Here is a 17,811-nt window from a genome sequence, read left to right as displayed (position 1 = left end):
TTTTTTCTATTGTTTTCATGTTCTCAATTTCATTAATTTCTGCTCTAATCTTTGTTATTTATTTCCTTTTGCATGCTTTGGGGTTAGTTTGCTGTTCTTTCTCCAGTTCTTCCAAGTGGACAGTTAATTCCCGAATTTTTGTCCTTTCTTCTTTTCTGATATAGGCATTTAGGGCAATGAATTTCCCTCTTAGCACTGCCTTTGCTGCATCCCATAAGTTTTGATATGTTGTGTTTTCATTTTCATTCACCTGGAGATATTTACTAATTTCTCTTCTAATTTCTTCCTTGACCCACTGGTTGTTTAAGAGTGTGTTGTTGAGCCTCCACGTATTTGTGAATTTTCTGGCACTCTGCCTATTATTGATTTCCAACTTCATTCCTTTATGATCTGAGAAAGTGTTGTGAATGATTTCAGTCTTTTTAAATTTGTTGAGACTTGCTTTGTGACCCAGCATATGGTCTATCTTTGAGAATGATCCATGAGCACTTGAGAAAAAGGTGTATCCTGCTGTTGTGGGGTGTAATGTCCTATAAACTCTGTGTAGATGTTCTGTCCATTGATGAGAGTGGGGAATTGACGTCTCCAACTATTATGGTAGATGCGTCTATTTCCCTTTTCAGTGTTTGCAGTGTATTCCTCACGTATTTTGGGGCATTCTGATTCGGTGTGTAAATATTTATGATTGCTATGTCTTCTTGTTTAATTGTTCCTTTTATTAGTAGAGAGTGTGCTTCTTTGTCTCTTTTAACTGTTTTACATTTGAAGTCTAATTTGTTGGATATTAGTATAGCTACTCCTGCTCTTTTCTGGTTGTTATTTGCATGAAATATCTTTTCCCAACCTTTCACTTTCAACCTATGCTTATCTTTGGGTGTAAGATGTGTTTCCTGTAGACAGCATATAGAAGGATCCTGTTTTTTAATCCATTCTGCCAGTCTATGTCTTTTGATTGGGGAATTCAGTCCATTAACATTTAGTGTTATTACTGTTTGGGTAATACTCTCCTCTACCATTTTGCCTTTTGTATTATATATATCACATCTGATTTTCCTTCTTTCTACACTCTTCTCCATACCTCTCTCTTCTGTCTTTTCATATCTGACTCTAGTGCTCCCTTTAGTATTTCTTGCAGAGCTGGTCTCTTGGTCATAAATTCTCTCAGTGACTATTTAATTTCTCCCTCATTTTTGAAGGACAATTTTGCTGGATATAGGAGTCTTGGTTGGCAGTTTTTCTCTTTTAGTAATTTAAATATATCATCCCACTGTCTTCTTGCCTCCATGGTTTCTGCTGAGAAATCTACACATAGTCTTATTGGGTTTCCCTTGTATGTGATGGATTGTTTTTCTCTTGCTGCTTTCTCTTTGACCTCTGACATTCTAACTAGTAAGTGTCTTGGAGAATGCCTATTTGGATCTATTCTCTTTGGGGTGCGCTGCACTTCTTGGATCTGTAATTTTAGGTCTTTCATAAGAGTTGGGAAGTTTTCAGGATAATTTCTCCCATTATTTTTTCTCCTCCTTTTCCCTTCTTTTCTCCTTCTGGGACACCCACGACATGTATATTTGTGCACTTCATATTATCATTCAATTCCCTGAGCCCCTGCTCAAATTTTTCCATTCTTTTCCCTATAGTTTCTGTTTCTTTTTGGATTTCAGATGTTCCATCCTCCAGTTCACTAATTCTAACCTCTGTCTCTTGAAATCTACCATTGTAGGTTTCCATTGTTTTTTCATCTCTTCTACTCTATCTTTCATTCCCATAAGTTCTGAGATTTGTTTTTTCAGACTTTTCATTTCTTCTTTTTGTTCATCCCTTGCCTTCTTCATGTCCTCCCTCAATTTATTGATTTGGTTTTTGAAGAGGTTTTCCATTTCTGTTTGTATATTCAGAATTAGTTGTCTCAGCTCCTGTATCTCATTTGAACTATTGGTTTGTTCCTTTGCCTGGGCCATATCTTACATTTTCCTGGTGTGATTTGTTATTTTTTGCTGGCGTCTGGGCATTTAATTAGATTTCCCTGAGTGTGGGACCCAGCAGGTTGAAAGACTTTCCTGTGAAGTCTCTGGGCTCTGTTTTTCTTATCCTGCCCAGTATGTGGTGCTTGTCTGTCTGCAGGTCCCACCAGCAAAAGATGTTGTGGCTCCTTTAACTTTGGAAGACTCTCGTTGCTGGGTGTGTGGTGGAGACAGAGGAAAGGTTGTAGGCTGGTTTCAATGGCTTCAAATTGTGAAGTCCTGGGATCTGAATTCCTTGAGAGAGGGATTCCACCTGAGTTGCGTTTCACCCCTCCTGTGGGGAAGGTTCAGGTGGTAGAGAGCCTTGAACGCAGCCTGTTTCTGTGTTCGGGGCAGTTACAACCTGTGTAATCCCAGCGCTGAGCCCAGAGGCAACCAAGCGTCCATAGAAACAGCTGCAGAAGGCTCTGTTTTGCCCCCTTTCCTCTTTTTCAGTTAGCCCAATAAGCGACTTCCGCCTTGATCAGTTTCGCCTGAACTGAGGGTCTATTTTTAGTAGTCAGAAGTTGTTCTTTAATGCCACTGTTGGTGTTAGGTTGGACTCAGTCTCTACTACTGTTGGAGACTCTTTCTTTTCCCTCCAGGAAATCGCCTGTTGGGGAGGGGCGCCGGCCGCTGCGTCTTGGGGAACTGCTGATCCGAGGCTCCCAGCCAGCCCGGGAAGCCGTGTGTGTGGGAGGGGCGCCGGTCGCCGGCCCCCGCGGCTTGGGGAACTCGCCTCTCCGAGTCTCTCAGCCAGACCGGGAAGGAGGGAGGGAGAAGTGCTGGCTGCCAGCCGCCGTGGCCTGGGGAACTCGCCTCTCCGAGTCTCTCAGCCAGACCGGGAAGGAGGGAGGGAGGGGTGCCGGCCGCCATCCGCTGCAGCCCAGGGAAGCGCGCGCCGCTCGGGTACCTCACCGCAGCGGAGTCTCGTAGCCGGTCCAGCCGTTCCAGAGTGGGGTACACTATGTGTCCGATCTCTGTTGTGGCTCCGGGAGCTGTTCTGTAATGATTTTAGTTATTTAGTAGTTGTTCTGAAGGAAGAACTAAGACGCGCGCACCTTACTAAGCCGCCATCTTCTCTGGAAGTCTCTTTGAACATATTTAAGACCATTTTTAAAAAGTCTTTATCTTGTATGTCTTATTGTCCTTATTAATGGTTTCTAGTACTTTTGTTCTTTTCCTTTGCCTCGGCCATCACTTCCTATTTCTTTGTATGTTTTTTGACCTTTTGTTAAAACATGAGCATTTGATATTTTCATGTGTTGTTGCTGGAATTTAGACTCTGAGTTGTCTGTTCCTTAAGCATGTATCCAGCTGTTGTTATGACAGAGTGTTCCTTGAATGCCAGGAGCTAACAAACACAACAACAAAATAGAATAAAAAAAAGAAAATACCTTTCCCAGCCTTTGCAGATTGGCCTGCGCAAGTGTTGTCCTTCAGAGCTTATCCGTACACTGAATTTGGACAATAGTCCCAGGCTAAATTCTAGAGGTAGCCCTGATACTTTCTGTGCATATGTCATGTTCTGGGCATTGTCTGAATAGTCCTAGGAACTCCTTGGGTGACCCAGATACGAGTGTTTCCTCTTTCCTGGGAAACAGTACCCTCGTGGCCCTGGACACTGTACTGTCTGTCCTACAGCCAGCAGTCCCTTACCCAGGCAGCATGACTTGGCTGCTCTCCATCAGTGTTCTGTGGGAGAACTTGGTGAGCCGCTTTCTGCATGCAGGGCAGGTTCTGGGATAGTGGGTATCTCAGGCCACCAATAAACAGATCTAGTCTCTCAGGCCACCAATAGACAGATACATGCTCCCAGTATGTACATGGTCACCCCGCTCAGTCCAGAACTGGGACCAGGAATCCACAGTGGGAGTGTAGGCTGGCTCTGTGCCAAGCCAGTGACAGACTGGGAAGGGTCCCGGCAGGGCAACACAAGACCCTGCCACTTTTAAGTAGCCAGTTTCTTGGTTCAGTGCTCGCGCTGTTACTGCAGACCAATAACTGTTTTCTGGAGTTCTGAAAAAGATGTTTCTTCCATGTATTGTTGGTTATTCAAAGTGTCTGTGAGGGGATGGAGCCCTGAAACATTTTACTCTGCCATCTCGATCAGGGACTGCCTTTTAATTTTTTTGTTGTGCAAATGATGAAAACACACTTGACTTTTTTTTTTCCTGGCATTAATGTGTTCTGAGCAAGGGATTATAAATCAAGTACTTCTTGATTCCAGAGGGGATCTACAGATATTTTTCTCAACAAGGTAGGGCAATGAATTACCTTCATATTTTTAACAGTTTGATGGTAAATGCCTTCACTCATTAAAAGTTCACCATGCAGCTGTGATTGTAGAAGCAAATATGCTACTCGTCAATTAAAAAATCTTTTATGAAGAAAAAAGCTCTACATTATGAAATTTAAGGAGTGTTAGAGAAAAGAACTTATTTTGAAATAAAAATCTTAGTATTTAAATGTCCCAGTGAGCTCACCCACAACGATATTGACAAAGCAAAACAAAACCCAAACAAAATAAAATATAAGAAGCCCTCTCTGCTTTTTCCCTATTGAAATAACTCTTTTTTAGGTATCATGAAGGAATAGTTTTTGTGTATACTATCTTATCGCAGTTGCTTGGAAAGCATTACAATACTTTATAACAACTAGATGATGCAATGTAAAAAATCCCTTCATTGCTGCACACACACACACACACACACACACACAGACACACACACACACAGAGTTTAGTGATAAACAGATTTCAACTTAAGTTCCTCTTTGAATTGACATTTTAAACTCTTTAGTATTCATCCAACTTCATTCATTTTATCTTTCAGTTCTTTTTTTCTAAGTAATAAATGCTTATCTGCTTCTCTAAATGAGATCCTTTTAACAACATTGCTGGCATTCAATTGTCATCAATCAAGTCCTTTGTCTCCTTTAACAGTTATCTCCTAAAAGTCATTTGTGTTTTGGATTACATTTGACTTCTCTAGGAAATGTAATCTCTTAAAGGTGTGAAACTTTGCTGTGAACATCATATATGAAATGATATGATTATAAATAATGCATATTATAAGCTGCCATTTGGTAGACTGGATTATTATTCCGGTTATTCACCTGATACCGTCTCCATCTCTTGGGAAAATTATACATCCACATCCTTTGCCACAGTGCCTCCTTCCACGCTGGGAGAAGTATATTCTTTTTCCTAGTGTTTTCGGAATTGACCATGTAACTTGTGTTGGTTAAAGGAGTGGATTAAAAAGGCATCATGTTGTGAAAATACTAGTGGTTGATGAGAGGGAGGGGTAAGGGGTATGGGATGTGTGAATTTTTCTTTTTATTTCTTTTTCTGGAGTGATGCAAATGTTCTAAAAATGATCATGGTGATGAATACACAACTATGTGATGATGTCATGAGCCATGGATTGTTCACCATGTATGGACTGTATGTGTGTGAAGATTTTTCAATAAAAACACTTTTTTAAAAAAAGGCAGCATATGTTTCCACTTGTTTTCATTACGGGGATCCAGGACCCGGGATTCCTCTCCATATTGAGAGCTGGACATTGCACATAGCTGAGTATATGACCAGGACAGACATTAAAGGTCATCAGACCTGCTGGAGGTGGGGTAGAAGGTACACATGGTATCATAAACAAGGCATTGAAACTCCCTCCCTTAATTGCTGTTGATAACAAAGCCCTATGATTCGGTTCTCCTAAACCATTTTTACACCCTATGAAATTTCCTTGTCCTAAGCCCTTATAGGCCTTGCACTCCCCCCACCCCCAGCCACCTCCCCACTTTTGTGGGGCATTAACTTCCATTTTCCATGGTTGGCTGCCACCATGGACAATCCTTTCCTATCCATAAGTCCCAGTAAAATCCATGTATAACTTCATGCCTGGCATGTCCTTTGGTCTTTGGGCTGCCCTGACCCAAGCCCTCCAAGAAGTGGGTTGGAACATTTTCATGTACCTTTGTCATCACCTTTGGAAGACTGTTCTCCAGTTAGTTCACTGGTCCTGGGGAAAAGGAAGAGAAAGGTGAAGCAGAACTGCCCAGCCTAACATGGCCACTAGATCCCATAGCTGTGCTACCCCCAAGTGACCCTCAAATCTTTAAGAATAAATAATTATTGTTTTAATTATTTTATTTAATTATTTATGAGTTTTGGCTAGTTTGTTACATAGGGTTATTGTGGCAATATCTAAGTGATACACTCATGAATCGCATCGTTGATACATGATTCTGAAGAAATTTCTGCGATATATCTTTTCTTTAGGTAGGAGCTTTAAGTGATCTCTTCGATGGAGTCTAGAAAAGAGTAATTTTTAGGAGACAAGAGCCCTGGATTCTAGTATTTTCTTGACTAATAAGGGAAGTGACCTTTGACCAGTCCCTTAATCCTTCTGTGCTTCAGCTGCTTCGTTCAAAAAAAAAAAGAAATGGAGATAGTAAAACTTGGACAATTTGAAGGCTGATATCTAAACTCAATGATATCTAGATCCAGATTATAAGACTAATATGTGAAAATTTATGAAAAGAAGCAACATCACTTTTCAAAGGATGGTCCAACTCCATCTCTATTACTCCGTATAACTGCGTACCCGGCTCGAGTATTTTAGAGCTACTGGAGTCCCGCTGCTGGAGTTGGGAGAGTTGGGAGAACATAGCCGCAGAAGGAGCCGAGGCAGCCACTGGGCTTGAAGCTCGGCATCAAGATGAAAAAGAGCACTTGGGTCTCTGCGGTAAGAGCTGAGATCACAATTAGCAGGAGGAAATAAAGTTGTCTGACCCTTGAGTCTGACTCTTTTCTAAACCCATACATTTTCTTAGCTCCTTCCCTCCTTTGCCTGCTCTCCTTCTTTCTGCTTCAGAAGACATGGCTGTCTTTTGCTCAGGGCATCGCAGCAGCAGCAGATCACCATTAAAGCTACACACCCGGCTACAGAGCTGCCTTCCATTTTCTTGTCCTTTTGGTTGTAGTTAACGACAGCCACATGCATCTATGTTCAAATTAAACATGCTTTTTTTTTTTTTTGCCTATTCCCATCACCCCTTGCTCCAAAAATCATGTAAGAGAAAGCTGTTAACTGAAAGATAAGTTGCATCATTTTCTTAGACCAGTGTAATAAAGAAGAAAGTTTCTGAATAACATTTTTTTCATACGTATTTATTCATCCTCTGTTACATTTTATAGAGGGTTTTAGGCAAAGAACTGCCACCGAGTAAGAGAGTCTGGGGAATGTAGGCTTTTAGCTGGGTGGCAAACTGCCCAGATAAAAATGTGCAGAATGGGAGAAGGGGGCTGGGAAGCCATTAACCAGTCTAACATGATAGCAGATCTCTGTGTTCTGCTTCTGAATTTATGGCACTATAAAATACCTACTTTTTCCTGACCTAAGTTTCTATTAATTCAACATGCTCATTCATCCAGATTGTGACAATTCATACGGTGGGTACGGCACCCACAGCCCTGTATTCTTGTCCAGTGTGGGTATTTTTTTTTGCTAACTTAGACATCTGAAAGAGATGCCTGATGAAAACACAGCAATTTCTATCTAGGATTTTAGAGTCTCCTAGTAGTACACCATATACTAAGGTGGTTTTATTTGAGATCATCTGCGTATTGCTCAGAACAAAGGGAGGTGATAGCTTTTAATGGATAGACATTATGAATGCTGAAGGCTGCCTATAGGTTGGTGGAATGCAGGCAAAGCATGAGTCAATCAATGAACTGCTGATTTTCTCTCTCAATTGTAGAATAACTTTAGGGTTGGACCTGCCATAGGCAATTTTGAAGAAACATCCTCGTCCCTAATTGCACAGAGATTTCTGAAAGAGAATCCTAGGCTGTTACACTGATTATGCATTTTCTGGGTTAGTCTTGTGAACTTAATGTCTTGGGGCAGAAAAGGTAAATTATAAAACTTTGTTATTGTAGAATTAAACCCAAGGATGCTCTCAACATGGGGCAGAGGTTAGAAAAGCCTTCAGGAAACCACGGAGGACAGCCTTAGGAAACAAGACACCAAAGGGAGACGGTCAAGGTCAACAGTGGGCTGGATATCACAGGTGCTATGTGTATACGGAAGTGGGCTGAGTCCTGTTAGCAGAGATGCGACTCTGTTCTAGCTCCGTGCAGCTGCCCTGAACAGCGTGAGTAAACGAAATAATATAATTTCACATTTATGAGTCCTTTTACATACATCATCTCAGGTTCAGTACTGCTATTTGCACGTTACAGATAAAGAAACTGAGACTTCCGCAGGTTGAATGCGTTGCCACGAGCCTATAAATGCCAACCAGCACCTTGAAGACATTTTGCAAAAAGGGCCAGAGATCCGATCGACAAAACTCTGTGTCAGAGTCTCAGTCCCTTGCAGCATCCAGTTATATTATCTTGCAGCTTTTTAAACCCTTACCTCCAATTTTTGGCTACCTCTTATTTTTTGGTTCTTCTCACGGACTTTGTGTGATAACTGGACCCACTGTCCCCATGGATGGTGGCACCACCCTCCTGCTTCTCAACCCAACCTCAGTGGACACAAATTCTAGATGATACGTGAAAGAGCTGGGCACTGACCCGAGGCTTACGGCACCAAATCTACTGCTCTTTCTGACTCATCATAATACTTTTTGAATGAATAATATGATTGCCATTACTATTTTAAACAAAAGTGTGATTTTGAGAAGGTTTTGATTCACAGATAAAGGTAAGCAAGTATGCATTTCATATGCCATTTAAGTTTAATGTCACACCATTGCATTTTCAGCATTACAGTCTGTCTTTTCTTTCTTGAAATAATATTTTAAACTTTTTGGAAATAAAATCATGATCAGATTCAAATACTGCATTCATTTATTCTATCATATAGTTACTGATCACAGTTTACTTTTATGGGTCTAGTCAATTTTCAAAAGCTTTCTTTTTTGAGGCTGCATTGTATTCCATTGTATAGATGTGCATAATTAATTCTGTCTCCTGTTATTGAATATTTAGGTTATTTCCTTTTCCCTATACTATAAAAATACTGTACCTGTGTATTTATAGGATAAATTCCTAGAACTGGAATTAAGTATATCCTCTAATATATGTACTTGTATTTTTTTTTTTTTTAGGGAGTCCATTTTATTTTATTCTTTTCTAGGATAGGTTACAAATGCATAACATACACATTTCAAAAGGAAAACAAAAATACAAATAGTGACAATATGCCCAGTTCCCCTTTTGATAGGCACCCACAATTATTGAGTTCTTATATATTCTCATAGAGATACTAGACACAAGTCCAAAGATATATGAGAAAATGAAATTCTTCTTATTTGGGCATGTTTGTATCTTCTTCTGCACTATAGGGATGAACGTTTCCAAGATTTTGCTTAAGCTCTTAGATATCCAGGCTACAGAGTCACCATTTGTGTTAGAAACACATCCATTTATTACCTCATCTTTGGTCTTTGGCATACATGATGCATATTGAAGCTCTCTGTTTTAATTTCCTAGCTGGAAAATCAAGTACCATGCAATACGTTGACTTAAACAACAGGAATTTATTGGTGCATGGTTTTGAGGCTAGGGCATATAAAAATCAAGGCATCATCAAGTTGGTGCTTTCTTCCAGAATACTGTGAGGTTCTGGGGCTGCTGCAATCCTTGGCTCTTGGCTTTTCTGTCACATGGCAGTGCATTGATATCTTCTGACTTCTCCTCTCTCTTCTGAGTTCTGTTGGCTCTCAGCTTCTGGCTGCCCCTCTCCTGCCCTGCCCCCTTCTCTCTATGGCCTTCCCTATTAAGCCTTTGGGAACAGGATTAAGACCCGTCTACTTCAGTTGGGCCATACTTTAACCCAAGTGGCCTTGTGAAAAGGTCCTATTTATGATGGGTTCACATCCAGGAATGGATTAATTTAAGACCATCTTTTTCTGGAGCACATAGGTCTAAATTACCAGAATCTCATTTCAAAAAAAGTTATTTTTATTCATTTTCACAATGCTTGTCTATTTTCTCTGGAGAGAAGGATGACCATCAATATAGTACTCGACACTGCTCTGGCCCATAAGTTATAACATGGTTCAATCTGTGCTGATGCCCTCGTCTATGGCAGAAATGATAGCGTATCACACAGTCTGCTCTTCATTTCTTCTATACAAAGAGAAATTAAGATATTCACATAGTTGCACAGCTAGGAACTATGTTTCATAATGTGTAAACCCTTCCTGGTAGGTGTGACCATGTGATGAAGTTATCACCAATAGCGTATGAGCAGAAGTGATGAGTGAGCTTATTTTAATTGTTTACTCTGTTTTTCTTTTCTTCTTTTTTCCAATAAACTGAAACATAGACATGTCCTCCAGCTTATTGAAGAAGAGGAAGCCAATCTGGGTGAGCAACTTGAGGCCCTGAATGTCTGTGAAGCACACGTTTGTGAAGCACACATGTCAACTTGGCTTGGTCAACTTGGTAGTGTTACATGAGAGAGAAGCAAACTTCTGCCTTCTTTAAACCACTGTATTTGGGAGACCTCTTTGTTACAGAGCTTAGCTTATACTTAAACTAATACATCTTTATGTCTGATTCTTGGCAGTGTCCTCTGCTGTGTTTCATAGATATATTTCTTTCTTGATCTACTTCCTATTTTGGTGGGGAACAAAAAGGTGTAAGGAAGATAATTCCATTGTTTTTGTTTGTGCATATTTGAAAATATTATCATTTTTCCGTCCTGTGGGATTAACAGTTTGATCTTGTATGAAATTCTAGTCAGAAAATAATTTTCCCTTCCGATTTTTGAAGTTATTGCTTCATTTTCTTCTTTTCATTTGTGGCTCTTGAAAAATATAAATTTAGTTTGATTTATGAGGCTCCCCCTCGCTTTGACTATTTTAGGATCTTTTCTTTTTCACCAAGGTTCTGAAGTTCTTCAAGGCTGCATCTTAGTGTGAGTGTATTTCTATCCATTGTGTTGTATACCCTGTGGGCTGTTCTAATCTGTACTTTAATCCTGGGACCTTTCTGCGAAGTATTTGATGGATGATTTTCCTCCTCTCTGTTTTCTTACATCTTTCCTTCTGAGATGTTATATTTTGAGTGTTGGACCTCCTGGGATGCTTCTGCAATTTTCTTAACTTTTCTCTCCTTTCCTACTTTTTATTGTCTTGCTCTATTGTCTGAGACTTCTTCAAATTAATTTTCCAACCCATCTGTTGATGTTTTCTCATTTCTCGCAACATTATTTTTAGTGTCGAAGAATTACTCTTTTTGTTCTATGAATGTTCTTTTCTTATTGCTTCTTAACCTGATCACAGATGCCAGGTCTTCTTTTTCTTCTGGGAAAATTTCAATAATAGTTGTTTACCCTAAGTTTCCTTCTCTCTGCTGAGTCTCTGTCCCCCAAGTAGCTTTTTTTTCTGATGACTATTTGTTTTGATTGCTATCTTCTCTGCTAGGGACTTTCCTTATATATTAGGTAATTCTGGTAATTCTTTCTTGTCTGTTCATAAAAGAATTTTTAAAAAATGATTGATGCTGTGCGTATGAGAATATAGCTTGCAGATTTTGAGTTTTATAGTCAGGTGGTCTGGAAAGAGCATGAGCTGCCCCAGATGTCAGTATTTGTAGGCATTTCCTCTTGAACTGATGAGGTACTGAGGGAAGAGTCTCCTACTCCTCAAACTAGAGGGCAGGGTTCTGGAATATGAGCGGGAGGAGAGAGCTGGTGGCTCCAGCATTCAGCATTCACTATTTAAATATATTCCACTTAGTGCCCTGTATTCCCAATCCAAAAGCCTATAATTTAAATTTCTCTGAAGAATGACCTCTCATTTTTTTGTTGCGGTGGGGGAGGAATAGTCACTCACTCGGTGAAATGGAGTCTGTGGGGGGCAGCTAGTGTTTTTAATGATTCTCCAACAATGTTCACCAAATTCTCTCTATTTTATTCCTTCACCTACTCCATGTTACCTTCACTCTCATTTCCCAAAGTACTAGAGGTCTCTGGTGTTGCCAGCTTCTGAGTCTTCTGAGGATTCTTCAATGTAAATCAGGTTATATACCAACTTTTCTCCACTGCAGGCTTAGGGGGTTGGCAGTATTTAATCTGTTTAATCAGTTACCATTTACTTATTTGCTTTTCACTTTCAAAACTTAGTAGCTGTATTTCTTCCATCATTGAGGGATTATGTGCATTTTTAAAGATCCCATTTGGTTTGTTTTCAAGCAGATGTATGTTCTCAATTTACAATTTTTAACCTGAAATTCTGATGATTGCTTTTGGTAGTTAGTTATTTTTCCTTTAGACTAGGGTAGAAGGCTAAAATTATTCACATTTTCTTTACATAAATTCTTTGATGGAGAATAAAATGAAACTTTATTATGAAAGTATATGAAGACTATTAAGAGATGGTTATAATCTCTAATTCTGGAAATTAATTTAGGCCCAGACGAATGCTGTGAAAGAGATGATAAAATTTTAATGAATCTCCAATAAATTTCAATACCTATTGTTTAATACTGTATGCCATTTATTTAAAAGGACAGAACTTCTGCCAAACATGTGCTTAGGATAAAAAATTAAAAGTAAATGCTGTCTGTAAACTGGACCAATACAGAAGGTCATTGACAAAAAAGATGTACAAGAAGTTAATTGAATGAATCCATACTCAGAAAAAGGGTTTGCTTGCAGGTGACGAACTGTAATATGCTCTAAAGAGGTTAAAACTTTTCTCTGTTCATTACTCATTAGACTTCTAGAAAGAGAAAGGCAGTATATAGCCAAATGAAAGAGAACCAAAGCTAGTCCTTCTATTTCTTTTGTCTAAATTTTGTGCCTGTGTATTAGACCCAAAGACCTCTTAATTTAATTTCACATCAAGTGTACCAAATAAGTGACTGATAGAAATACGCTTTCTATATCCTTCTGCAACTTTCACATGAGAGGCTTCTATGGGTATTCAGAATTATCTGACTTTCTGAAACCTATTAAAAACCTATTAAAAACCCTGAGAGGTAGAGAGACTGTAATTGCTATCATTCAAGTCCAATACACATGCCTGTCTGAAGAGCAATTACATTTTCCAGGGCAGAGAGGAGATTGAATGAACTAGATTCTAGTTTGCAAGCCAACCACCTCACATAGAAAGAGATAGCTTCTAATAGATGAGATGGCAGGGCTTCTGACATTTGCAAGGTGCCAGCTGCTGGCATATTTGAAGTGGTCTCAGGGGGGCACTTCTCTGCACAGAGAAACCTACTTGATCCATTTATGGGTTTGAGTCCAGGGCTGTGATGCGCCCGTGAAGCATGGTTCATCCTGATGACCCTCTTTTTAAAGCTATATTAATGATTCATATGGCCATTCAATTGGACCCACCAGAATCTATGCAGTATCATATCAATCTCTGCTTTCCTGTAAGTGCTGCTTTGGAAGATCTATCTTCTTGACCACAGAAGGTAGATAAAGCATACTTTGAAAGAATCATTTGCCCCCAGGAGCCCAAGAAATTTAGATGGGATATTTAGAGCGCAAAGAGGTAGATTATGTCTCTTGAAGACATTTGTAATCCAGACCTACTTTTGTACTTTCAACTGCTTTTAAATGGTTCAAGGTTATTTTGACAAGTGAAATTTATTTCCAGTAGTCTTAGAACAGTTTCAACTTGTCCAAACAGGAACCAGGTGGAATGAAAACAACCCATACTTCTCATCTCAGTAATCTGCTCTTCTATTTTATCCAGGGTTATTTAAAGAGCCTCACTTTGTTTCTTGCTCAGATTGACATCTTCCTCAGGCATCTCTTTGGGTTTTATTCTTTTTATGCTCCTAGGAAGGATCTTGAGACAGCAGAGTTGTGAATGAATAGTTTGTCTATACTGCTTCCATCATGTATCCTTTTCCCTAACCTCCTAAATACCCTCATACTTCCTACCCCTCCAATCCCAGACTTTCTTAAGAAATGACCTGTTAAATTAGTTATTTGTGATTAAATTGATGAACTGTCATACTATATTTCTACTTCATTTCAGCATCCTGACAGAGAGTAAAGTAACAAAAAAGTGAAGCCAAAAGGATATTTCTATTACTGTGAGATTTCAGATGTCAGCTAAAAGCTGGAGAAGTATTTTGGCGGTAAGGGGTTGAGTGGGAGAGTCTTCCTGAACTTGAAATGTATGGAAGTTTCTACTCTACCTTCCCATAGAAACATTCCTAGGTGTCATTTGGGTGCTCTGATATAAAATCATGGGACGGAATGGTGACTTCATAAAAGTGCCTATAGATAACGTCTTTTTCTTCTTAGCACTTCCTGCCTTAAAGAACAGCTTTAGATTTTGTAGATTTAAATTAAATTAATAGTAGAATAAGTGAGCCAGACAGCTTCACTTCAAAGTAAATAAAAAATTTTCAATATATTCTGATTTTCCCCTGCACATACAAATCTCCTTTCCCTTTCTCTTTATGCTAATCATTTAATAATTTTTAGAAACCACGGCTATATGGACACCTGATGATAATTTTGATGGTACTTTCCCCACCATCTTCTTGGCAAGAGTGGAGATGCCTTACACTCCAAGTGTGACTGCCCAGTCTTCATGCAGACGGAATGGAGAGAAAAGTGCTATGCCACGTACAAGGGAGCCTCAATAAGATTAAATGCTGATTTCACACAAGAACTATGAATGTGATAGGCAGTGGGAGGACATATTTAAAGGACTGAAAGAAAAAAGTTGTCATCCAAAAACTCTTTATCCATCAAAGCTGTCTTTCAAAGTGAGGTAGAGATTAAGACATTCCCAGATAAACAAAATCTGTAGTGAATCATTGGTAAACTCACCTACAATAAATGTTAAAAGGAGTTTTTTTTAGCTAAAAAAAGAAAAGACACTAGATAGTAGATTGACAGTCCATGACAAATAAAGACCTCCAGTGAGGCTTATGACATGCGTGAATATAAATACCTGTGCTATTGTATTTTTTATTTTGTTATTCTATATTTTACTTCTTACAGTTTCTAAAATGCAAATACAAAAAAAATTTTTTTTAAATTAAAAAATAAAATAAAATGCAAATACAGCAAAAGTAATGATAAATCTATGGTTTTGGAAACACAATGTATAAAGCTGTAATTCATGACAGCAACAACATAAAGATTGGGTGACAGAGGGATATGGGAACATTTTTGGTAGGCTAGTGAAGTTAAGTTTAGTATCAAATCAAACATGACTTTTGTCAAAGGTGTCATGTTCACTCAATGGGGAAAGGATAGTCTCCTCAACAAATGGTGTTGGGAAAATTGGATGTCACATGGATGAAAGTGGACCCTACCTTATACCATATGCAAAAATGAACTCAAAAAGGTTTCAAAACTTAAACATAAGAGCTGAAACTAAAACTCTTAGAAGACAACATAAAGACATATCTTCAGGACCTTTCATTATGCAGTGGATTCTTAGGCATTACACCAAAAAATTTGATAAACAAAAGGAAAAATAGATAAATGGGACTTCATCTAACTTAAAAATATTTGTGCATTAAAATGAAAAGAAAACCTACAGAATGTGAGAAAATATCTGGAAACCATATATCTAATATAGAAAGATCCACAACTGGACAGCAAAAGCAACAACCCAGTTAAAAAAAATGGACAAAGGACTTGAGTAGACATTTCTCCAAAGAAGATACACAAATGGATAATTAGCACATGAAAAGGTGTTCAACATCATTAGCCATAAGGGAAATGGTAATCACAACAACAATGAGATGCCACTTCATACCACTAGAATGAGCATTTACTTTAAAAAATCAAAAGTAACAAGAGCTGGTGAGGACATGGAGAAATAGGAACCTAGTACACTGTTGGTGGAAGGGTAAAATGGCAAGCCCTTGTGAAAAACTTGGGTGGTTCTTCAGAGTTAAACATATAACTATCACCATATGACCTGGCAATCCCACCTCTATTTATATAACTAAGAGAATTGAAAGTAGGGACTTGAACAGATGCTAGGACACCATTGTTCATAGTAGCATTATTAACAATAACTGAAGGTGAAAGCCATCCAAGGGTCCATCAGCCTATGAATGGATAAACAAAATGTGGTATATACAAACAATGGAATATCATTCAGCCATAAAAAAGAACAAAGTTCTGATAACTGGTACAACATGGATGAACCTAGAAGACATCATGTTGAATGAAATAAGCCAGATACAAAAAGACAGATATTGAATGATTATAAGAAATACTAGAATATGCAAATTCATAGAGGCAGAAAGTAGACTACAGGTTACAGGGTGGGGAGTGGGTAGGGGATTGGGAAGTTAATGCAATTGGGTGCAGGAGCTCTGAAGTGATGGAAATGTTTCTGCAACAGATGATGTTGATCGTGGCACAACGTGGTGAATATGATTAATGACACTGAATTATATGCTTGGGAGCAGTTGAGATGGGAAATTTTATGTTATGTATATGCTATTGCAATTGGAAAAAAATGGATTAGACTATAGTAACATGACAATTAATGTGATACATGATCCTAGACTGGATCTAATAATGGAGGAGAAAATACCCAAAGGACCTTCCTGGGACAACTGAAAAAATTGGAAAATAGGTTGTATGGTTTACATCTAAGTTAAATTTCTTGAACTTGATAATGGTATTTAATGTGCTTATATAAGTGAATATCAGTGTTTTTAGGTAATATGCATCAAAGTATTGTGTTCAAGGTGCATAATATATGCAACTTACTTTCAAATGTTTAAAAGTAGATAGATAGAATGATATAACAAATGAGATGAAATGTTAAAAGTTGATAAATTTGGGTATCTGGGTAGCGGGTTTATTGGCATTCTCTGTATTATATTTGGAGTTTTCCTGTAAGTTTGAAATTATTTCAAAATAAAAATAAAAAAATAGAAGCATAGAAAGTAGCATGTTGTCATCTTGTGTCAACTTGGTCAGGTGGTGGTACCTGTTTGTCTGGTTGGGCAAGTGCTGGCCTGTCTTTTGCTATGAGGACATTTCACAGAATTAAATCATGATCACGTTGGCTACATCCACAGCTGATTCCATTTGTAATCAGCCAAGGGGAGTGTCTTCTTTAATTAGTAATGCTTAATCTAATCACTGGAAGCCTTTTAAGGAAGATTCAGAAGCGACAGTTTCTCTTCCAGCTTTGGCTGGCGAGATTCTCCTGTGGAATTTGTCCAGACCCTGCATCTGAATTGTTGGCTTCACAACATGCCCTATGGATTTAACTCTGCATTCCCATGGCTACATGAGACACTTTTATAAATTTTATATTTGTGAGTGTTTTCTGTTGATTCTGTTTCTCCAGAGAACCCTAACAATACAACTTGGTACTGGGAATGGTTCTTAAGAAACAGAATATTAAAATGGGTTTTTATGAATGGTTTACTAAACTGACTGGACTCAAAGGCACTAAGGACTCTTGATTCCCATAATCAGAATGACATTGCCAATCCATAGAGTGAGTTGGCAAGAGATAGTCAAAATATCACCATTTGATTCTTCAAATGCTTTGCTTGTATGAAGCCAGGCTGTGGGCAATAATGTTTTTTATACCTTTACAGAGTTTTTGGAAATAGTAAATATAGAGAGGTTGGCTAGTTGTTGTTAGATATACTATTACATTAATGAGTGAAAGGGATGGGCTTAAGGCTTCAAACGAGAAGGTTAAGTGCCACCTGACAGATGTAGACGTTTCTGTGAGTGTCCTGAAGGAAAATCTTATTTCCTATAGCCGTAGACTTGACATCTCTGAAAACCAGACTCAGAATTTTATTGTTAGAGTA

Source organism: Tamandua tetradactyla, chromosome 20, assembly GCF_023851605.1.
Source record: "Tamandua tetradactyla isolate mTamTet1 chromosome 20, mTamTet1.pri, whole genome shotgun sequence".
Lineage (NCBI taxonomy): Eukaryota > Metazoa > Chordata > Mammalia > Pilosa > Myrmecophagidae > Tamandua > Tamandua tetradactyla.
This window is presented reverse-complemented; position numbering follows the sequence as displayed.